This window comes from Rattus norvegicus, chromosome 3 (assembly GCF_021556685.1).
Source record: "Rattus norvegicus strain SHRSP/BbbUtx chromosome 3, alternate assembly SHRSP_T2T, whole genome shotgun sequence".
NCBI classification, from domain to species: Eukaryota; Metazoa; Chordata; class Mammalia; order Rodentia; family Muridae; genus Rattus; species Rattus norvegicus.
The window spans coordinates 157,031,731-157,054,766 of record NC_141536.1 but is presented as its reverse complement, the minus strand read 5'-3'; the positions used below and the strand labels follow the sequence as shown (position 1 = coordinate 157,054,766).

At 51.8% G+C, this 23,036-nt stretch overlaps 1 protein-coding gene across 9 annotated transcripts in view; it reads left to right on the top strand.

Annotated features, from left to right (window-relative positions):
• Nfatc2 (nuclear factor of activated T-cells 2) overlaps window positions 1-23,036 on the top strand; it is a 132,137-nt gene that overhangs the window by 49,381 nt on the left and 59,720 nt on the right.

Genomic DNA, 23,036 nt, shown 5'->3' with positions numbered 1-23,036 from the left:
TGGGGAGGGAGGGTTACCTCATTTCACAGATGATATTCCCTCGTTGAAGGGACTCAGGGTAGGGATTTGGAGGCAGGCTCTCTATGAAGCAACTCTGCTTACTGGCTCGTTCCCCATGGTTTGCTCAGCCCGCTGTAACTCACAGCCACCTTTGCAGGGGCGGTACCACACACAGTGAGCTGGCCCCTCCCATGTTCATCGTCAGTCAAGAAAATGTCCCACAGACATGCATGCCCTGAGGCTAATCTGAGGGGGGGCATTTTCTCTAGAGTCCCTCTTCCCAGGTATGTCCAGGTTTGCGCTAAGTTGGCAAAAGCACAGTGGGACAATACCGAGACTCAGGGCGATGTAGGCTCCTGGGTGTGGGTGGCTGGGTGCTCCCAGCATGTCTAGGCCTGGAAAAGAACATGGGAGTCTACAGGGCTTCTGCTTGACTCTGAAATTCCCACCTCCCCAATAGATACTATTAGACACAGGCTGTCCCACATTCAAATGGTAACCGTAGACCTGTGCCTCCATACATGTGGGGCTTGCCTGTATCCCACCCACCCTTCTACAGTATGATGAGAAGAACCAGGCCTCTTGTGGCCTCAGTTTCCCCAACAGCTAGTTGGAGAGAGTGAGCTTAGCTTTACAGGGGTCTGAGAACAGGCCACACTGGTTCCTTTCGGGGAGGAACTGCACAGCCCTGGTGAGAATCCAAGCACGGAGGTGCTGCATAGGACAGAGCCTCCCCTGTAACCTGGGTGGCTGCCTCCTCTGCTGGAGGCCTTGGCTGCCACTTCTAGAGCACCCCCTCCCCGCCCTGAGGTAGAATCCATGGTCCTTACCATCATCATCAGAGGCTGCAGCATTGGGGTGTCTAAAGGACTTAGCAGGAATCCCAGAGGCTTCACATTCCCCTGGTCTCTTTCCTCGGCCTCTGCTGGAATCCCATATTCCCATCTGATAGTCATGGGAAAGCCATCATGTCATCTGACAAAGGCCACATGGGAAACCCTGCATCAGGAGCATTCAGCAAACCTGGCCTCTGTTTGTTCCCAAGCCAATCCATGTCAACTAAGCCAGTCTTATACACCTGCTCAGCCATACTCCTGCACCCCTCCTTTGTCCATCAGAAAGGGGTACAGGGATACAGGGTTGCCCGAGTCTGGTGTGTGGGTGCAGTGTACCAACTGGCCATTGTGCAGGGCAAGGATTGTCTTCTTGGAAGCTTCCGCTCCCTAGTGAGTGTTGATTAAGTCCTGCACATGCCCCAGCCCTATGCTAGATACTCCTTATGCCCACGATGGGTGTGGCCACGCATGCCCTGAGAACGTGGTAGAGGCGTAGGCTGCTTGAGAGAGAGCCTATGGGCCCAAGTTCATGTTAGCACCGGAGATGTGTCCTTCTGGGGGAGAGGTCTTCAACTCATTTAGCCGAGTGTGTCCCCCCTTTGCCTTTCCAGATAAAGTTATCTTAGCACAGGGCGATGTCCCCTCATTTAAATGACATCAACTGTGTCTTTGCTAGTGTCACGGCAGGAGTGAGTGCTATTGACAGAGAGCCCGAAGGATGTCTGATCTTGTCCTCCCTAGAACAAGGAGATGGGAGAGGATGGCTGGATTAGACCTTCGCTTCTGACAAGAGTCTGTCAGGGGTCAAAAAAGAAAGGGAAAGAGAACAGTGGGAGGAGCTACAGGGGTTTTTAAGGATGCTGCCTGGCGACTTCCTGCCGAGGTGGGCACTGTGTGGAATACTTTAGGAGCTTTGGTTTCCACGTGAGTTTTGCTGTGACGCTTCAGAGACACTGGAAGAGCCAAGGTCTCAGCAGCCCAAGGAGCCACTCGGTGGATTCAGGCTACAGTAACCGTGCGACGCAATTACTCAAGAGGCACAGTACAGTGTGTGCTTTAATGCGTGTAGATGAGGGAGGGGCCCAGTCCCTCAGCCTTTGCTCAGCTACTGTGCAACTTCAGGTTAGCACCCAACCGGCAGGCATTGGAGGTGGAGACAGAGAGGTGGGCCCTGCTCCTTGTCTGTGCCATCCAGTGACTGCCCCATCAGCTCCCCTGTCACCCTCTGTGTCTTTGCTTTTGTGTCACTGTGCAGCCTGGCCTTTCCTCTATCCCTCTGTTTTTGCACCCATCATCTGCCCACTTGTCACACCATCGGCATTTAATCCGGCATGTGAGGCACAAACTGAGGGTCCCCCTAGCCTCATAGGGGGCCCTAGGAGGCCCTGTTTGCCTCAGCCTCGGATGCACCATGCCCTGGGTGTTGGGCGCTAGGCGTGTGAGGCAGGCTGGCCCTCAGCGGCTTTCCTGTGCTGAAGGAAACGGAGGAAGGAAACTGCCATGATTCATGGGGGCACGTCAGTTCACCAGGCCATCACCAGTCTTCTCAGGGCCCTTGTCTCTGTGGCCAGTGCGCCTCGGGCTGGCCTGAGGCTAGCAGAAGTTGTGACTTCATGGGCTAAGCACAAGTTAGTTTTATAAGACGAAGAAGACGGAAGAAAAACCTTCTTTTTCACTTTCCTTTTTTAATCGAGAAGTATGCCGTGGGTGTTCCCCTGCGGTTCACAGTCAAAGGGAGCATTGTCTTTGAGCTCCGAGTTCCCCTTGGGGCTTCGATGTTGCGTGTGGCTAACTTTAACTCTGAACTAATGCTTTTAGGGCTGGGCTCGGGTTGGGGTCCCAGGCCTGGCTCTGAACAAGGGAGCAGGCTGCCCCATCTCATCTCCCTTTCCTGTTCTGAGGCACCCCCTCCTCCCCACTCTCCCCTTTGCCTTTGCAAGCCCAGAGCAGAGCGAGTTGAAGCTGGACATGGCGACTGTACCTAGGGAACATGAGGTGGGCTGCTGAGCGGGAACCAAGAAGAAGGACCAAGGACTAGGCCAGGGACTTCCCATAGGAATCATGGGGAGGAAAACACGCAGCCTCATATTGTGTTGGGATGGTGTGCTCAGCTCTGATCTAGTACATGGGAGGCGGAGGCAGGAGGGTTGCTGGGAGTTTGAGGCCTTTCTGGAAGACACAGTGATAGTAAATTTAAAAAAAAACAAAACACCCAAGACAAAAGAGACATCTGAGTGACCCCAAAGCATTCCTCATGTATGTGCACATACATGCACGTACCATGTATGTGCACATACATGCACGTACCATGTATGTGCACATACATGCACGTACCATGTATGTGCACGAAGAATGTTGTCGTTGGACTTGTTCTCTGTTGCCTTTTCGATTTGGATCTATTTTTGATGGGTTTGCCAGTTTTCGTGGTGAGGGCAGGCTTGGCCTGCGTGCGCGGCCTTGGACCCTGGGTGTGGAAGTGGTTTGTAGAATGCTGTGACTTGGGAAGTGTAGCACCCAGGGAGGAAGATGCTGTGATTTGTTTCCGACCCGGCTGTGGATCCTGGCTTGGGAAGCTCGAGTCCCCTGTCAGAGCTGGCTGGAGTGATGTTTTGTAGTGGGAGACCCTTTATTCTGTCTCCAACTCCAGCCAAACTGCAGAGGACATTGATGCTACCCTCTCTCCTCTCCATGGTCTTTTCATCTCTGGCCAGGGATGGCAACATTTCTTTACTCAGACAAGAGTTTACCAAGGGTCAGCTGCACACAGGGAGCTTGCAGGTTACTTGAAGCAGAGGTGGGGTGAGAGAGGTCACATGGGAAGTATGGTGAACAAATTAACAGCAGAGGGGTTGACTTCTAGGGGTTGATCTCCACTGCCAGGAAAGAGAAAATGGCCAAGCTGAGTGTGCAGAAGAAGCTGCGGCAGCAGCCATGCCTGAACTTGCCTTGAACAGCCAGACTGCTTCTTACTCCTCTGTGCTGGGTGCCCTGGGCAGCTCCCTCGGCCTCTCTGGACTGTGATAGAAATGAGGTGTGTAGTGTAGGGCTCATTCTTGGGGGTGAAGGCAGCCATAGTCTTGGGCTTCTTCTGTGTCAGAATGCCGGGGCCTACAGCAAGGCCAATGGGTACACTGAGGGGCGTTGATGGTTTGGAGGGGGTTAATTTGATGATAGTCCTGAGGAGAAGGATAACTGAGCTCTTAGAACTCTCTCCAGGAGCTGTCCCTGCTAGCTGTCCCCACAGTCCACCAGGCAGTGACTGTGTTACCCCATACGCTCACAGCCCAGCGGTGGCTGGTGTTTTTCTAGCCTCCCAAATCTCAGGCCCAACGGTGTCAGCAGCTGGAGGCAGTGTGCGTTGGGTCCATTCTCTGCTAACCTCCTACCATCCAGGGCCTGCGTGGGGATATTTCTGCGTGGGGGCCTGGGGCTGAGGTCAGCATGGGTGGCAGAATCGTGCATGAGCAGAACTCTCCTGTTTCTATCACTCCGTTCCCTCGAGAAGCAGCTGGTTGATGGTGGCACTGGGCCTGGTGACCATGCCTCTGCGCAGCCTAGGGAGAGGCTCTGGCAGTGGGGCATCCTCACAGGATAGAGAACTCCTGGAGTGGTGAGAGACCTTTCACCTGTGATGACACGAGGAATATCACATTCTCCCCCCTACCCCGCCAAGACACTCTCAGGTCCCCGCCTGCAAAGTCAAAGGCTTTTCTCTGAGTTATTACCAACTCGCACTTCGGATGGAACTCTCATTCTAAACTCACTCATGGCCCATGAGGAGTAACCGTAGTAATGCAGAAGGAGAACACGTATTGAGCACATACTGTGTGCTGGCATTCGTTCCACATGCCGTGTCTACACAGGTTGCACTGAATCCTGGCAACCCTGCCATCGGAACACCATACCTCTCGTCTGACTCGCACGCACACAGGCCGAGCATCTGTGTGATGGCCCAGGCCTGCAGCCTGTGCCCCTGTTTTGCAGTTGAGATTTGCATGTGGCGTGGGCTCTGCTCCCATTAGACTCTTCTTTGGTGACAAAGCTGGGGACAGAGGAGCTCAGTGACTTTACAGAAGCCGTGTGGGTTATCAGAGGCCCAGCAATTCACACCCACCAGGACCAGGAAAGCCAGTTGCCAACACCAGCATGGATGCTACTATGCCGTGCTCACAAGGCACCGTGGAGGACGGGGGTGTGGGGACATGAAAGGCCTTCCCTGGCCTTGACAGGCAGCTGACAGTGCGGATGCCACTTGGAGCCAGTTGAAAGCAAGCCTCCTAAGGAAGCTGATCGCCCTCTGGCCAGGCGCTTCCTCCTTGGGTTGCGTGTCAGTGAGTTTAAAGCTCTTCCTAGCGAGGGAGTGAGCAAGCGCCTGGCACGGCCCTTGGGCTCTGGGTGCTGCTGCTTCCAGCGGTGCCTTTGAACCCCTCTGCCACCACAGCCCCTTATCTTGGCCTGTGGCTGGTTCCAGACCGGAAAAGGGAAAAGGGAGAGGAAGGCTCTGCGCTGGGCTTTGTGTTTGGTTCTCGTTAGCAGGGGCCAGCCTGGGTCTGTCGTTTGTTTTCCCACATTTCAACGAGAAGGGTGATGGATGACTGCGTCTCCGGTGCCTGCCACACGCCAGGGCTCGCTCACGCACATGCACCCTCTCACTGTGCAGAGGCGGCCCGTGCTCAGGGATGAGGACCTAATCCACAGGTCCAAGTCTGCACAGGGGGATCAGTGAGAGGAGTTAGAGTCAGGCTCCTAGGGGTGGGGACCATAAGAAGCACTGGCCCAGGTGACTTGGTAAACTGTAGCTTCCTTTCTGTTCAGACAGGATCTTGTGCTGGATAGTGCATCAGTCAGGTTCAGGCTGTCCTTGAACTTGAAGCAATCCTCCTGTCTCAGCTCTCCCACCTCAGTACTGGGAGCCATGCTTCTCTTCCTGCTCCACAGGCAGGGAAATGACTCCTAGTTGGAAACAAGCCCCACGGGAGTGGGTAAGCTCTTCCACATCTCAGCCCTTCCCCTGCCCCAACTCCCAGTGTCCACCCTATGGACACACCCTACAACAGGGAAGACAGACAGACAGCCTGGGGGGAGTGCCAGCACCAGTTCTGAAAAGTACAGTAACTGTTCTGTCAGGCAGGTTTCTCTTCCAGCCTCTCTTACCCCTCCTCCCAGTCCATGGTGGCCGTGTGTTCCCTCTTGCAGTCACAGCTCAGTGGCAGAGCCGTCTAGCTCTCTGCACTGGTTTGCTGAGCACCCCAGTGTGAGGCAAGCCAGGCAGGTTTCTTAACTCTCTTGGTGATGATCCACTGGTATCTAGGAGAGTGGCTTACAGCTATGTGCAGCTCCCACTGTGTGCAGCACCCACTGTGTACAGCTCCCACTGTGTGCAGCTCCCACTATGTGAAGGTCTCACTGTGGGAAGGTCCCACTGTGTGCAGCTCCCACTATGTGCAGCTCCCACTGTGTACAGCTCCCACTGTGTGCAGCTCCCACTATATGAAGGTCTCACTGTGTGAAGGTCCCACTGTGTGCAGCTCCACAACCCCAGATACACTCGAAGGTAGCACCTTACGAGATGGATGCCCAATCTGATATTCTATGAACTGGGTAGAGTCAATGTTAGATAATGTGTCCGTCAGCATTTTTACCCATCATCATCAATAACACCTTTGTCACTGCTTTAAAAATGTGTCACTTGTTTGCTCATTCTGTACACACACACGTGTGTGTAAATGCTTGTGGGAGTGCATGCGTGCCTCATGTGGAGGTCAGAGGGCAGCTTTTAGGAGGTGGCTCTCTCCTTTTACCATGTGGGTCCTGGGATTTGAACTCAGGTCTTCAGGCTTAGCTGCAAGCTCCTTTACCTGCTAGGCCGTTTCACTGGCCCTGGTACATCTGTTTTGTGAACATCTTTGATTTGTGATTAGTTGTCCTGTTCCCAGTGGTGGCAGAAGGGTTTTTTTGTTTTGTTTTGTTTTGTTTTTAAATAATTTCTGCAAGTCAAGATAGGAAAAAATATCAAAGATTAAATAATACTCCAGTAAGAGACCATAATAGTGGCCGGGGATTGACTGACATCCGGGGATCGAGGTCCTGGCTGCTTATGGGTGAACTTTGATCCCGCTGTCAAGGTAACGGTCACTGAACGGGCTATGAAGCTAAGTTTGTTTGGTCCCACGTCTGGTCGTTGTCTTCTCAGTTGTGTGATCTTGAGCGAACTTCCCACCTTCTCTGTGCTTCAGTCTCTCGTATGAATTAACAGTGTCCCTTTGGGGCTGCTCTGAGGACCCAGGGAGTTGACAGCATGCAGCCTTTGCCAGGCCCTCAGTATGCGACAGCCGCTGCTGTTATTACGGTTAATTATAGACCCCGCCCCCACCGTTGTACACACTTTCCCCCAGCGTGGCCCTGCTGCTGGCGGCGAGACGCTGCTACTCAGCAAACATTAGTTGCCTTGAATTTTAAATCGTCGCAAAGCTGCCAGGGCTGGCACCGTAGGACCAGGAAAAAGCAATTCGGAAACCAGACAGAAAGTAAGCAGGAGTTTTATTTCCAGTGAGCGCCATCATCACCCCCATGAGGGTCAGACAGCCACCTTCTCCCCACTTCCCACCTTCTGGGGAAAGTTCTAGTGAGACAGCAAGGAGACAAGGAGGGGGGTGTCGGTCCTGCTCTGGGTCTGGGCACGAGCATCCCATGCCGTTTATGGCAGCATCCTTCTGGGAGACTCTCAGGTCTGGCTTTTTAGAGACAGTGCTTTAAAGAAGCCCTTTGTGGGCTTGTGGCTCAGTCGGTAGAGACCTGGCCTAGCATACTGGAGGCCCTGGGTTCTATTCTCGGCATTTCAGGAACTAGACATGGTGCTCCATATACCTGTAGACATAGCGATTGGGAGGTAGAGGCAGGAGGATTAGGAGTTCAAAGTCATCCTTGGCAACATAGTGAGTTTGAGGCCAGCCTGGGCTATGTTAGACCCTTTCTCAAAAGCAAAAACAAACTAAAAGCTCTTTGGGGGGCAGATGTGCACTGGCAGCCATGTATAGAGACAATTCTCAGGCATCTGCTGTCCCTGTGCACCTTGGGTGTCTTTAACTGGGAACCTTCTTCAGCCTGGAGGACATGTCACCATGGTGATGGACCTTTCATCTGGGCTTAGGTTTGGCCACATCAACCATAAACCCCAAATAACAGCTGTCTAGACACCCAAAATAGCAAGTGTGTCTATAGAGCTAAGGACTAGGAAGTCGCTAGGAATCCTATTCTATCAATGGTCACGTCATGGGACCAAAACAGCTGCTGTAGCTGTGGCCATCACACTCACATTCCAAGCCGTGGAAAGGACCTGTCTAGTAGCACAGCTGCCTTCGTGTGCAAGGAATGCAGGCTCCTGCAGAACTGTAGGTTCTTAGCTCGGTCACCATTACACATAAAGCAGAATTCGAGGTGGTGACGGCTAGCGCCATGGATACTGTGGAAGGCACAGTTGACAGGGCCTTTTTTTTTTTTTTTTTTCTTTTCTTTTTTTCGGAGCTGGGGACCGAACCCAGGGCCTTGCACTTGCTAGGCAAGCGCTCTACCACTGAGCTAAATCCCCAACCCCGACAGGGCCTTTCTTAGACTCAAGTTTTACTGAGTCTTCACAGCTCAGGGTCAAGAGGGCTGTGGTAAGCATGCAGGACAGGCTTAGGGAAAGATCTTGGTGACGGGTGGCACCTGAGACCTCTGAGAGTCTCCTCCGTGTAGGAGGACATCTCCAAACCCCTGCTTCCTCTGGAGTGAGTGCTGTTTCTCCATGGCCACCATGTTACATTGGTCAAGAGAGGAACAAAGCCAAACCCTGGCCTCCTCTTCTACACCCACACGGGAAAGAGTTCTTACCTCTGCAAGCACACCATAAAGATGGGCTCTCTCGAGGTTGGCGCTCCAAGAACCAGTAAGATGCCTGAGTTGCTTTGCAGATTTTCTTATGACGAGGAGAAGTGTATCTTCATTGCAGAATTTTAGAAAACATTTCTCTTGGGGCTCTTAGAAGAGTCCCCTCTGGGGATGTGCCCATTTAGAGATGCAGCTGAATGATTACAAAAAATCTGATTGGATCGATTCTCAGCCTTTTGGCTAAGATCAAGTGTAAAAAGTCTGATTGGGGTCAGGTCCGGACAGGCATCTTCTAGATAATAGGCATTGTGGGTGCAAAGGCCCTGAGGCATGAGAGCAAGGATGTTTTAGAAACAGCCGAGAGATGCATATGGCCGGCTTTGGAAGGGAGAAGGGTGGGTAGAGCTGGAGAGAGAGGCAGTGTTAGCAAGGCCTCACCAAGCATGGGATTCAAATTGGTTCTCTTGTCATCAGACGGCCACGTGGCCAGTTTTAAGTAGGGAGTCATATACTCTCACTGACTTTCAGAAGACAGACCCCTCTGGAGGCTGTGAAAACTGTGAGTCTGGAGGCATGGGACCAGGCAGAGAGATTCTCAGTGGGGCCCATGCCCAGCATAGGACAGTGAGAGGATGTCCAAGTCGGGAGAAGGTAGGCCATGTCGCATAAGGGTTCTGCTGTCAGTAGACCAGGGCTGTTGATCCAACAGAGTCTTTAGCTCTCACTAGGATGACTCTGTCCCCAGAGGACACTTGGTAGCATCTTGAGATATTTTGTTTATCACAGTTGGGGAAGGCTCGTTGGCATCTAATGTCTCAAGAAGCACACACTGCTGCCAAGCTTGGTCCTGCGCCCCACAACAGAGGATGATCAGTCTGTCCCCAGTGATGAGGCTGAGAAGTCCTCCCAGATCCTAACTGGACTCGTGATAATCCACTCTTCCCAGCTGCCAATGGCTTCAATGATTCCTCGGAGCTCCATGCAGAACATTAGATCTTCGATGCTACATTGTTGCAAAATAATGCTTGGGCGAGGGGAATCCATCCCACCATCCATGCAGGTTTCTAAGGAGGGGGTTCTTGTGGGAAGCAAGACTTTTACCTGCCTCACCTTGTAGTCACCCTGGGCTAGGAGGCTAGGAACTTGACAGTCCCTTAGCCATGGACTTCTTTGGCCACAGAGGAGCATGAATCTTAGCATAAAGCAGACCAAAGTGCTTTCCACTCCAAAACGCCATGTGAATCACCCGGCAAGGCAGCAGTTCCTTCCCCTCTGTGCAGGTCTCTGCTGAATGGAGGAAGGAGTGAATGAGCTGAGCAGCCTCCAGTGGAGTGGTGACTCACACCGGCCAGCCCCCAGCCTCTATCCCTGGTGAATGAAAGCCAGGCCACAAGGCCTTATAAGAACTAGCTCCTTGTTTCAGGCTGATGTGATCTGTTGATCTTCCAGTGGGCCCGCCTTGCCAGGTCTGCTACACAAGCGTCTCAGCCTGTCTAGCCAGCTCCAGAGACCTGTGCCTTGCGCAGAGCCCTCCAAAAACCCACCCTTTGCAACCCAAGAAATTGGATCTTAAAAATCCCAAAATAGAATACAGAAAGTTACACATCATCCTCTCCTCCCTCTCCTTCTCCCTCTCCCTCTCCCTCTCCCTCTCCCTCTCCCTCTCCCTCTCCCTCTCCCTCTCCCTCTCCCTCTCCCTCTCCCTTTCCCTCCTCTGTGGCAAAAATGAGTCAGAATTCTTGGTCCAGCTCCAGAGAGAACGGCTTGGCCTTTTGGTGGGGACAGGGGCAAAGGATGGGGACATCTCACCTTAGCATGGTAGGGTGCCAGCTGGCGCAGCCCTGGCTTGCATTTCATGAGCCCAGCCCTCTGCTACTCCAGCAGCCCGGGGAAGAATCTTCCAGCTTTCGTTGCAATGAAAGATGAGAGGCCAGCTCTTATGACTTGCCCAGATGTCCCGTCTTTGGTGAAGCGTTTACGTGGAGTTATGAGGGGCTGTGTCATTGGGGTTGGGGGTGCACAGCTGCCGTGGGCTACCATGCACGTACTTAGCCCTTCTCCTTGGAGCATGTTCAGATAATTGCAGGGTATTCTTTTCATTTCTTTGAAGGGGAAAATTCAGAGAACAGGTTTGGCTGTGTAGCCTGGGTTGCTTTTGAACTCCTGCCTTGACTTTCCAGAGTGCTGGGATCATGCCTGGCTTTCATGGGGGGTTCCTGAAAGTTCTCTGCATGCCTTAATTTCCCCTCCAGGAAATATATTCCTCTTTTTAAATTATTTATTTATTTATTTATTTATTTATTTATTTATTTATTTATTTATTGTCTTCTCACAACCCAGGCAACCTGTGTAGAGTAGACAGTTGTCCCCCTGCCCTTCAGTGTCAGGCCAGGATCCTGCACAAGACAATACCAGAGAGCTACGTTTAAAGGGAACTTCCCCACCTATCTGGCCTTCTGGTGACCATGTGAGCTGTAGGCCTGGCTTGGCCTCCCCTTTCTCTCACCACCTCCCTGGGGCTGCCAAACTGCTGTCTTTTCGACTCAGGCTCAAGGTTGTAAACTTCATTTTTCCAGCCTTACATTTGACTCCTCTCCTGATTCCTGGTGTAACTGGCTTGGTGTGATCTGTCTCTTTCCCAGGGAGACAGAGAGACACATTCCTGCAGACTGATCCAAAGAGCAGGGAATTTAGTTAGAGAGTCTGCAAACGTAGGACTCTCCCAGACATGAATAAAGCTCTTCTCAAGACTTCGGGAAGATGAGTCACTCTCTGTATTAGTCAAGAGTGGCCATCGTATTCCACGTCGGGTCTGTTTGCTCCGTCCTTCAGCAGTTTCGTACGGCGCACGTACGGGTGCTAGGTGCTACCCAAGGAAGTAGATGAATGCATAATTAAAACTTGCTGCTGCCAGGAAGGAACTAAGCTGTGCGATATCAGGAACCTCTGCTTTAGCTAGGTTCCTCAGAGAAGGCCCTGATCTCTGGTTAGCTTTACCCAGTAACTGGACACAACTCAGGGTCATCTGAAAGGAGAGCCTCTGTTGAGGACTTATCCAGATCAGACTGGCCCGTGCATGTATCTGTTGGAGATTGCCTTGATTATTGATCGATGTAGGAGGACCCAGCCCACTGACGGTGGCACCATTCCCTAGGTAGGTGATCCTAAACTTTTTGAGAAAGCTAGTTGAGCAGAAGCAGGCATGTGAGCCAGCAAGCAGCAGCCTCCATGGTTTCTGTTATGCTTCCTTGTCTGTGAGTGAGTGAGCATTCCTTGGGCAGAAGGAAGACTTTGTGGAATAGCTGGCGGGGTCCTGCCTTCAGGTTCCTGTCTTGACTTCCCTCAGTAGTGGACTACGTAAGCCAATGAACCCTTTCCTCCCCTGTGTTGCTTTTGGTTCGAGTGTTTCATTACAGTAACAGGAATCTGTGCATTTGAGTGGCTCCTGAAAGATGGAGGACTGGGGTGGGGACAGCCATGGAGTGGGGACAGCCATGGGAAGACCCAGAGGAGGAAGAGAGGAAGCTGTGGGGGAGAACATGTACAAAGCCCCCTTGAGGTTAGAGAAACTCAACCTGTTTAAGGGGCAGCAAAGAAGTCATAAGGACAGACCAGGATGGGGAGAGGCTGAAGCTGGGGGTGACAGGGAAGAGTGGGCCACACAAGTTTCCACAGGCTGCATGCAGGTCTTGGATTGTCATCCAAATGCACACGAAGGACAGTGTGTTTTAGAACTGACTAGGAGTGATCTTCAAGTTTACAGAGACCAGAGGAGAGGAAATTTGATAGATAAGCCCAACATCTCCCAGCCACCAGTGGATGAGGAGTTTGAGCAGAATGTCACATGTGTTGAGTGTCAGGAAGGAGCTTCCCACAGACCTCACGAGATCCTCTCTGAGCCCTTTCGTCAGTCCTGTTCATAGATGAAGAAACTGAGACCTGGCAGTAAACTGACCCAGATGATCCACGGGCTGATGCTTCATGGACCCTGCAGGCTCTTAGGCAAAGAGAAATACAGAAAGCAGCCAGGAAAAGGATGGGTTTGGCTTCAAAACAACACAAACCCAAGGGCACCCAGAGATTGCTTTCCAGAAGGCTTGCAGACAAAGCCATCTCTTGGCCTGGAGGGCAGCTGGTGAAGTGGAGGCCGGAGGGAAGTGTGGCAGTGTTCCCCTAACCTGGGGGCTGCACCCAGAGGCCCCTGGGAGCTGTGTGCAGTGGGGCAACAGAGCTGCCTCTGGCCTGAGCCCCATAAATCTCACATACCCTGCTCAGAGTCTCCACTGTTCATGGACATGGTGATTGGAAGCGAATCTTGCCGCCTTGGGCTGCTAGCCCCCGCCCATGTTCACTGTGCACCGAGTCTGCTTCTAATTTCCGCTAGCTAGTGTGAGAAATGTAGAAAGACTTGACTCTTAATTTAGAATCAGAAGAGAAACTGACATGGACTGCTTTTGAGTCTATGCAGACACTCTCTTGTTCTCTTTATCACTTTTCTGGCATGTTTCAAAATGTATCAAAATGTATCCTTCCCTGGGGCCCCTAGTCCCTGGGGTCTCCAGCCAGCCTCAGGATGGCCATAGTCTGTAGCACCCATTGTGCACTGGGGGTGGGAACCGTTCCTGTTTTCATTGTACTCTGGACATGCTGTCACCCCCGCTGGGAACAGGGCAGGGCAGGTACCAGCTGTCCAACCAGCCTGGTCCTGCCCGTGCTGAGTGAGATGCATTGTGGGACACAATGGTCGCTGTAGCCAGGGCAGTTATCTTTTATGTTAAAGGAAGGGCTGGGGAGGCGGCAGTCACTGGCCACCACCTGCCCTCACCTGCTACTAGGATCACATCTGAGCTCTGAGGGGGTGTTCTAGACCTTGGGCAAGCTGCGGAGGATGAGACGGGACAGCTAAGCTGCCACCTTTGGGGACAGTGTCCTAGTGGGGGAGGAAAGGAGATGAAATGAACACACCCTGTTATTTGGGGTGGTGATGGATGCAGGTGGGTGGTAGGTGAGGTGACGCCAAGCAGGTGGGTAGAGTGCCGTGGAGGGTGCGGCGCTCTGTGGGTGCGGTTGAGAACAGTGTGTTTGTAGGGACAGCCATCCCAGCAGTAGGGGAGGTTAGCATTGAGGTACTGGACGAGCATGTGCCCGGCTTGTTTCAAGATCACTGTGGCTGTGTGGAAGGAGGGAGAATGTTGGGAAGAGGGTCTCATATGTCCCTGAATCACAATGGAGACTTTGCCCCAACCCCTGTGTGTGTGTGTGTGTGTGTGTGTGTGTGTATGTGTGTATATGTTTGTGTATGTATATGTGTGTGCATGTATGTATGTGTATATAAGTGTATATCTATGTATGTGTGTATGTATGTGTATATGTGTGTATGTATACATGTGTGTGTACGTGTATGTATGTATATGTGTGCATGTATGTATATATGTGTGTATATGTGTGTGTGTGCGTGCGTGCGTGCGTGCGTGCATGCGTGTGTGCGTGCGTGCGTGCATGCGTGCGTGCGTGCGTGCGTGTGTGTGTGTGTGTGTGTGTGTTCCTGTGTGGGCAGGTGAGCATTTAAACCTGAGGATAAAATTAAGTGATATCCTTCAGGAGTCAGCTTCTATGCTGTTTGAGACAGGCTCTTTCATTGGCCTGGAGCTTGTTGACTAAGCTAAGTGGGCTGGCTGGAGCATCCGGGGATCTGTCCTCTCTCCCTTTCCAGCAATGGGGTCACGAGTACTCCTAATCACCACACCTGGCTTTTCAAACTGTGGATTCTTGGTATTAAAGGCAGGTCTTTGTGCAAGCCTGTGGGTCTCCTGAGCCAAAGGCTTGGGTTTTCGATGGAAGTGAGGCATCTGTTTTTGAGAGATTTAGGTGGAAGAGTGACTGGCCAAAGGTAGTAGAGCTCATTCTAGTCACACCCCTGTGGTAGATGAGATGGCAGGAAGGCAGTCCAGCAGCTTCTTTGATCTGAGAACCAGGTGGCAGATTTGAGTGGCATTTAGGAAACTAGATGGGCGGGGCTCTGAGGTGATCCAATGGGAGCGAAAGAGAAGGGGCTTCGTTGAAATAGAGTTCATGAATTGAGTATGCAGGGCTTGTTGCCGAGTAGGGAAGAGAGTGTCTGGTGTGTGTGTGTGTGTGTGTGTGTGTGTGTGTCTGTCTGTCTGTCTGTCTGTCTGTCTGTCTGCATCAGTGTGTGCATGTGAATGGAGGGTCTGGGTGGCGGATATTAGCTGTGACTCCCATACTCAAAATGACCCTCAGAGCTGGGGTCTGTCTGCGTTGGTAAAAATCTCCTACCCGTATGCCCCAGTGGCTGGGGACTGCAATAAAACAACCCCGGGGGCCTCTCTTGCAGAGTGCAGGCTTTGAGGACATACCGTTGTCCTAATAGTCCAGATTCAACACACACACAAATGCTACTTAACATTGTTCACGTTTGATTTGAGGCAAATTCAAAACAGTTCCTTTGGCCGGTCGCCAGTTTGAAAATCAACCCCACGCTTCAGGGCTGAGTCACCCAGCTCCCAGCACAGATGTGGTCCTCGACTTACGCCAGCGCCGGCTGGGACTTCTCAGCTTGATGGCACCGAAAAGGCAAGACGAAGGCCCTTGATGGGGGACTTTGAACCTGAGCATGTATCTTTCCTAGGGCTGCCAGTGCGGACTCCCATCCTATAACAGTCATGCTAGAGCATTAGATGAAATGCTATGTAAAACACATCCCCAAACCAGAGAAAGGCCTAGAAGGGCACACATTTTCAGCTAGGTAAGAAAATGCTTCAGAGATCTGTTGAGTGGAGCGGTGACTGTCATTGATAATACAGTGTGTATTTTAAAACTGCCAAGAGGCTGGGTGTGGTAGTATATGTCTCCCCTCCTAGCAGTTGGCAGGTGGAGACAGGAGGATCAGGAGTTCAAAGCCAGCCTGAGGTTATATGCGATCCGGTCTTACTGTATAGCAGGGGAGGACCCCCCAACATACACATGCACATGCTCCCCAGGGCTGCAGACAAATTGGCCATCTTCACTTCCATCCGCAGTGGGCTCACTGCTTTCTCCCATGCATGGTTCTACCAGCAGCTCCTGCAAGGGCACGCATTGCGACACTCATCCGGTACAGCGCTCAGTTTCCTTGGGTCGAGCTGGGCTGGTTCACCCAGGAGCTGCTATGGGAACAGGTGACGAAAAGTCCAGTCTCCAAAAACTCCCCCACTCTTCCGAACTGATTTTCAAGTAGCCCAGTGAGCAGGGCAAGGCTCAGACAGATTATTAACCCCTCGCGCCCTCGCCTGCAGTTTGCTGGTCCTACCACTTTAGCGGAAAAGTGTGTTATGGAGCTACCAGAGGCCGCAGCACGGACATGCGTCACCCATGCATTAAGACCTCGGCGGAGTGTGCATAAACACATGCTATGCTGGAACTGTTAGTTCCTGGGGTCTCACACAAGCAGAAATGTGGGCCCCAGAGAGTGGAGCCTCCTTCCCCACCAAGGCCACCAGAGCCTTCCACCTAGCAGGTTGGAGGTGGCCTGACTGCCCTGGGCCACCCACAAGACCTCTCCTCTGGAAATAACTACTATTGAATGATGTGGCAACGTGTCCCTGTGGTGTGGAGTTTGAAACATTGTCTGGGAATATGAACTTGGATTTGTGAGACCCCAGTAACTCCCTGCTGGGAGAAGGTGGTGAGCGGTCACACGCAGTTCTTTTCAGACCCGCAGGGAGCTGATGGGAAGGCTGCTGTTCCAAGAGGAACCATGGGAGTAGGAGGGCCCTGGGTGCCAGCAAAGGGGCTATGTTCTCATGCGAGACAGAACATTTCTTACCCGGCTACTCCTCTTGCTATGGCCCCATGCCCCTGGCTGTTGAGCCACCCTGGGGTAGCTGGCGTCGGTGTCTGATATTCAGCAGTCCCGGCTTGTTGTGGTTTGCCCTTGTATTTTGGCTCCGCCGTTGGGGTCTGTGATTGAGCCGTCAGTGGCATCCTCTGAGGGGTCTAAGAATTATCATTCAGTGGTCCCTGGGTCAGCTCAGGTGCCCATGAAGGCCATCTAATGGGCCTTCGGAAGGGATGTATGAAGTGAAAAAACCCCTTGTTAATCGGAGCATCGAGCTACTATTGTGGACTCCCACGGCTCTTACAAAGTGGGCTGGAGTTGACCCACGCACGTGATTTTGATGCTCTGGAAAGCCGTGCTCTGCCCATTGTAACAGGCTTCCCCGTCAGCCAGGGATGGCTGCTTTCCATTCCTAGAGATGCTCATGGCTTCCCAAAAGAAGAGAGTGGTATCTCTTTTGTAGGTGTGGACGGGAAGGGACGTGTGTGCATGTGGGTGTGGAGGTCAGAGGTCAACACTGGGTATCTTCCTCAGTCTCCCCTTTATCTTGTTTTCTGTTGAGTCAGACTCTCACTGACCCTGGAGGTTACCAGCTCAGTTACGCTGGCTTGGCTGGGTATGAGTTCCAAGAAGGGATCCCCCTGTCTCTATCTCCGTGGGCTGTGGTTACCACTGCACATGGCGCTGAGGTTTGAACTCGGGGACTCATGTTTGTACAGCAAGCACCTTACCGACTAAGCTACTTTCCAGTGTCTTTTTTTTTTAAATGAGATATCTCTAGGTAGCCCAGGCTGGACTCAAATTTTTTTTTGATCCCCCTCTCTTCTTTCTCCTGAGTTCTGGGATCATAGGTGGTAGGTTTCCATGCCCCGTTCAGCCATCTCTCTTTTTTTTTTCTTTTCTTTTTTTCAGAGCTGGGGACCGAACCCAGGGCCTCTACCACTGAGCTAAATCCCCAACCTTCAGCCATCTCTCTTAAGGAAGAACCATTTGGTTCCTTCCAGCTGCTTCGGTCCCCTCCTCTCCTCCCCGACTCTCTTCCCATCTCCTCTTATTCATCAGGAAGAGCACAACCGGTGTTGTCCCCTGTTCCCCTGAGGACCTGCAATCTGTTACTTGGAGACTTGGATGAATGAACCAGAAGCCACTGTGTGGAGAGTTTGGCTGGCGGGGTCAGGGAATATAGATTTCCACGCTGGCCCTGCCCTCTAAAACCCATATTGACCGGGTGCACTGTTCAGCCATAGCACGCCTTAGTTTCTTCGTTTGCAGAATAGGTGCGTCTCCGGTAGAGATGTCTGATGTGTGTGAGCCACCGAGTGCTGTGTTTGGTAGGAGGCAGGTTGCACCGTGAGCTGCCACGTCACGGCTGAAGGTGAAAGTCGCACCAACCCACACTCATGATAGGGTGCGAGAGGCCCCCTGATTGTGGAACTCAGGCTGCGTGAGCCACATGGAGAGATGAGTGTGTGACTAAATGGGGACATTGGTAAAGAGGTCACAGTTTGGGGGACATGATAGGAAGTGTGTTCTTCAAAAAAAAAAAAGGTTCTCTTGGGAGCAGATGACTTAGCAGATCGAATGCTTGCTTTGCATGTGAGAAGACCTGGGTTTGATCTCTAGAACCCAGGAAACCCTCTCCCTGTGCTGGAGAGGCAGTCAGACCTCTGGGATTTGCTGACTGGCTAGCCTAGCCTACTTGGTGAATTCCAGGCCAGGGAGAGAGCTTGTTTCAAAAAAGAAGATAGTGTTTGAGAATGACACTCAAGGTCCCCTGCTGTACACACACACACACACACACACACACACACACACACACACATGCATGCACTCACATACACACATATACACACGCACACACATTCACACACATATACACACATGCATGCAAGCACACACATGCACACACACCTACACACACATACACACACATGCACGCACACTCACACACACATGCGCATGCACGCATGTACCTCTCCAATTAACATTTGCCAATTTTGTTGTGAAACTCTTCCTATGGAGACTGGAGACACAAGTGGTCTTAGCTGGCCTCTGATCCTGGGGCATTGGGCGGTTGCTTCTCACAGGGCTATGGGAGCCCTGAGCATTGATCAACTTGTCGTTTATCTGGAAAAGAAACACAGTGGAAATCTGCATCCAGACGACAGAGACAGACAATGGCTTGTGCAAAGGCTCTCAGGTCCCAATAAGCTCGGTGTGCTGAGGCAACAGGGGGAACCAGAAACACAGCAGGGTGGAGGGAGAAGGTTGGGCTGGTGCTGGGGTTTGGGAAAATGCAGGTGGCAGCTAAGTTGGGACTTTAGTCTGAGGCCACAGGAAGTCCTCCGAGGGTTGTAAGCCGGGAGTGCCCGGATCTGATTTGCATTTTTAAAAGATTACTCAACTACTCTCTGAAAGACCAGAAGAGGCAAGCTTGTGTTGACAGAGGCCCAAGAGAGAGGCACCGCAATGGAGGCTTGGTTTGGAGTGCCAACAAGGGAGGGGACCGAGTGGAGTGGCTGGACTCAATTAGCACATGCCTTCCAGCTGTTCCCCATGTGTCCTTCACCGTGACATTCTACTCTTGTCACGGGAAGAGGAAGCAGCCTGGCATCAACACGGCTGCCCTGCCAGCCTTTCTGCTGGCACTGTGGACCCTGTTTACCACCCCTGATGAACCAGGGAAGCCAATTAGAAAACACCCTTATCTTGGTCCCCACGCAGAGCCCTCACAACAAGAAGCAATTTTCTCTCGGTGTGGGCCTTCCCTCTGTGCCATCAAGAGAGCCGTGGGTGACCTCCAGACAAGTGGCTTTGACTTGGATCTTACCTTTGCCTGGGGCTGCCACTCCTGTCACTGATGTGGGTGTCAGCCTGTCAGGCAGGCAGGAAGGCAGGCCACCCCCCATGACCAACCTGTCTCTGTGTGGGTTCTAGCAGGGGCACCAGAGCCCTGGTTCCTATACCATTCAATAGAATGCTATGGGAAGATGGGTGGAAGTTGATAGTCACACTGGCCACTGTGGTGGCTGCTAGCCCAAATCTCCTCCCTCCCCCGCCTTGGGTTTAAACAGCAGGATGGAAAGCAAGATAGTAGGGAAACGCAGGAACTTAAACAGGAGCTTGAGGCAGAAGCCTCAGAGGAGCACTGCTTGCCGGCTCACTCACAGGCATATGCTTGCCCAGCTTTCTTATGTAGCCATCAGTCACCAGCCTAGGGGATGGTGTCTCCCATAGGAGGCTGGGCCCTTCTACATCAATTTGCAATAAAGATGCCCTCCTCTGAAGACGTGCCCTCAGACCAATTAGATCTGGGTAACCCCTCCATTGAGACCTCGTTCTTGGGTGGCTCAGGCTGTGTTTTTCAGGCCGTGTCCGCTGTGACTGTACACGAGTGCAGTTGATGGCTCTCTGCACCGAGCAATGTCACTCTAGACTGTGCCCTGGAGCCTTTCTGTGTTCTTTTGCTTGGTTGGAAAGTGATGGACAGGGTTCCAGGGACTTGTCCCTTGTCATGGCTTCTTCAATTTGCAATATAGGAATGGAGGAGCAGAAGAATCGGGTAGGAGGCTGGGAAAAGTCTGGATGTGTCGTTGTCTTTTGTTATTTAGTGTATACCTACTATTTCTTTTGTATTGTATTTCTTTTGTACCATGGGGAATGAAGTCACCATCCTCTTTGGTCACCTCTGCAATCTTGGACTCCTCTTCTTCCCTGGGGGCAGGGGGAGGGGTAACAGTGTGGTCTGTGTGGCAAGCATCTTCCCACATCCCTTTCTCTTCATCTGTGGATGTGTAAATAGAAATGTTTTATAAGTTGTAGGTTTTGACCTTTTCCACTTAAAACACACACACACACACACACACACACACACACACACACACACACACACAATTATTTACAAACCACAGGCTGCATGTGAAGGTCGGAGGAAACTCCGTGAGCATTGTGGGTCCTGGAGAGCATCTCAGACCATCAGGGATGGCAGCAAGTGCCTTCGCCCACTGAACCATCTCTCTGGTCGCTCTCCCCACCACCTGGTGTGTTTATAAAAAGATAATAAGAGGGCGACATGTTTTGGTGGATGTGTGGTGAGGTATGGAGTAAGGGGGTAAGGGGTTCTTTGGCTGGGCCCGTGCTGAGTCATCCCTTCCCACCGAGGGATCAACCACGTTGATACAGCAGGGCATGAGGAGGGGAGTTGAGAGGGTAATAGAGACAGAGAGAGAGAGAGAGAGAGAGAGAGAGACAGAGACAGAGACAGAGACAGAGACAGAGACAGAGACACAGAGACAGAGTCAGAGAGAGACAGACAGACAGACAGAGATAGAGAGAGAGGAAGAGGAGGAAGAAGAAGATGAAGAAGAAGGAGGAGGAGGAAGAGGAGGAGGAGGAAGAGGAGGAGGAGGAGGAAAAGAAGAACTTGGCCATGAGCACGTGGAGAGAGGAGGGAAGGGAATGAGGAGAGAGCAGGAACAGGAAGGCCAGAGCAAGAGCAAGAGAGAGAGGAGGAGGAGGCAAACAGCCCCTTTATAGTTGGTTGGACAAACCAGGTAACTGGGACAGAGCTTAGACAAAATGCTAACACCCCCAACAACGTATGTTGGACTTTCTGGGTTCTGTCCATGGAATATATGCCACTTAGGGCTGCACTGTCTGAGCCCATCACTTAGGCCAGTGTGTGTGCAGCACACTGTGTGTGCTTTTATTTGCCTACAGCTTGCCTGTGCGTGTCTCCCCCGTGCGTGAGGATTTTCCAGGTTGCATAATGGCCAGTCGGCTGCCACTCTAAGCTCCTAATGAGGGTAACACCAAGTGAGGGGTGCCTTTTGGAGATGACACTCAATCTCAGCAGCCTTCCTTGTGGACATTCAAGAGTCTTTTCATACTCCACAGGCTGACCTTGGTCTGCTAAGCATTAACGGATATTTTCTTCGGGTCCTTAATTCACTTTGACTTGGTTGATTGATTGATTGATTGATTGATTGCACCACTGTCTTGTTCTTTCTTTTTTTCAAAGTATAAAGTCAATCTGTAGACTGGGATATTGTCATGTAAAAAGTGAGTCCTGTCTGTAGACCTTCCCAGGTGGCCTTGGTGACCTCTGGTAACAAGAGCTGTGTCTGCAGGTCCCCACTCCCTTCCACCTCCCTTCCCTTTCCTTGGTGACAGGGTTTCTCTTGTGTAGCCTTGGCTGTCCTGGGATTCACTATGTAGACCAGGTTGGCTTCTAACTCAGAGATCTGCCTGCCTCTGCCTCTTGGGTGCTAGGATCAAAGGATCACTGCCTGGCGCTCTCTCTCTCTCTCTCTCTCTCTCTCTCTCTCTCTCTGTCTCTCTCTCTCTCTCCCTCCTTCCCTCCCTCCCTCCCTCCCTCCTCTCCCCGCTCTCCCCGTCCCTCCCCTCCCCTCCCCTCCCCTCCCTCTCCCCCCCTCTGCCTTCTCCCCCGCCATTTCTCCTTCCTTTTCCCCTACACCATAACGGAGTTATACTTTTCACCATGTTTGTTTTCATATTGTTCTCTCCTCAGACATGTTTTCTTTGTATCATTGTTGTATCATTGTATCATGTTGATCATATGCACTAATTAGTCTCATTATGGCCTCCTACCTACACCCCCATCTTATCACATCCATCCTTGTTACCTCCCCCAACCCCTCCTCCTCCCACACCTCTTCCCATCCCTCCTCCCAACCACCCTCCTCCCACTTAGCCCCTCCCACTTCCGTGTCGCTTTATTTATTTGCTTTATTTTGAGTGCCCAGGGAGTTTTAGTAGTGCTGTTTACATGGCGCACAGGCACCTTAGAGCAGCTCTACCACTGAAGAAAGGCCTCTCCCTCCTCAAGTACCATTAACTTCCTGCAGATACTCAAAGAGGGAAGAGGCCTCATGAGTCCCTCCCCCATAGGTACTGTGACCTGCCAATGGATCTTCAGGTTGTTTTCAGGTCGTTTTCGTCCTCACTTCGGTGACCCTTTGCCAGTGGCTAAGCATAGTTTCTCCACAAATGTTCTGATTTGGATTGTTTCTTGTGGCTGCTTAAAAGTCCAGTGTGTGTGTGTGTGTGTGTGTGGTGTGTGTGTGTGTGTGTGTATTTTATGTACACATGTGTTTTGCCTGTGTGTATGCCTGCATGACACATATGTACCTGGTGCCTGCATAGGCCAGAATAAGGGATAGGATCCCCTAGAACTGGAGTTAGAGATGGTTGTGAGCCTCCGTGTGATGCTGGGAGTCAAACCTGAGTCCTCTGCAAGAGCAGCCAGTGCCCTTGCCCACCGTCTTAGTTAGGGTCTTATTGCTGTGAACAGACACCATGACCATGTAAGTTGTTTAAAGGACAACATTTAATTGGGGCTGGCTTACAGGTTCAGAGGTTCAGTCCATTATCATCAAGGTGGGAGCATGGCAGCACCCAGGCAGGCATGGTGCAGGAGGAGCTGAGTTCTACATCTTCACCCAAAGGAAGCCAGGAACAGACTGACATCCTCA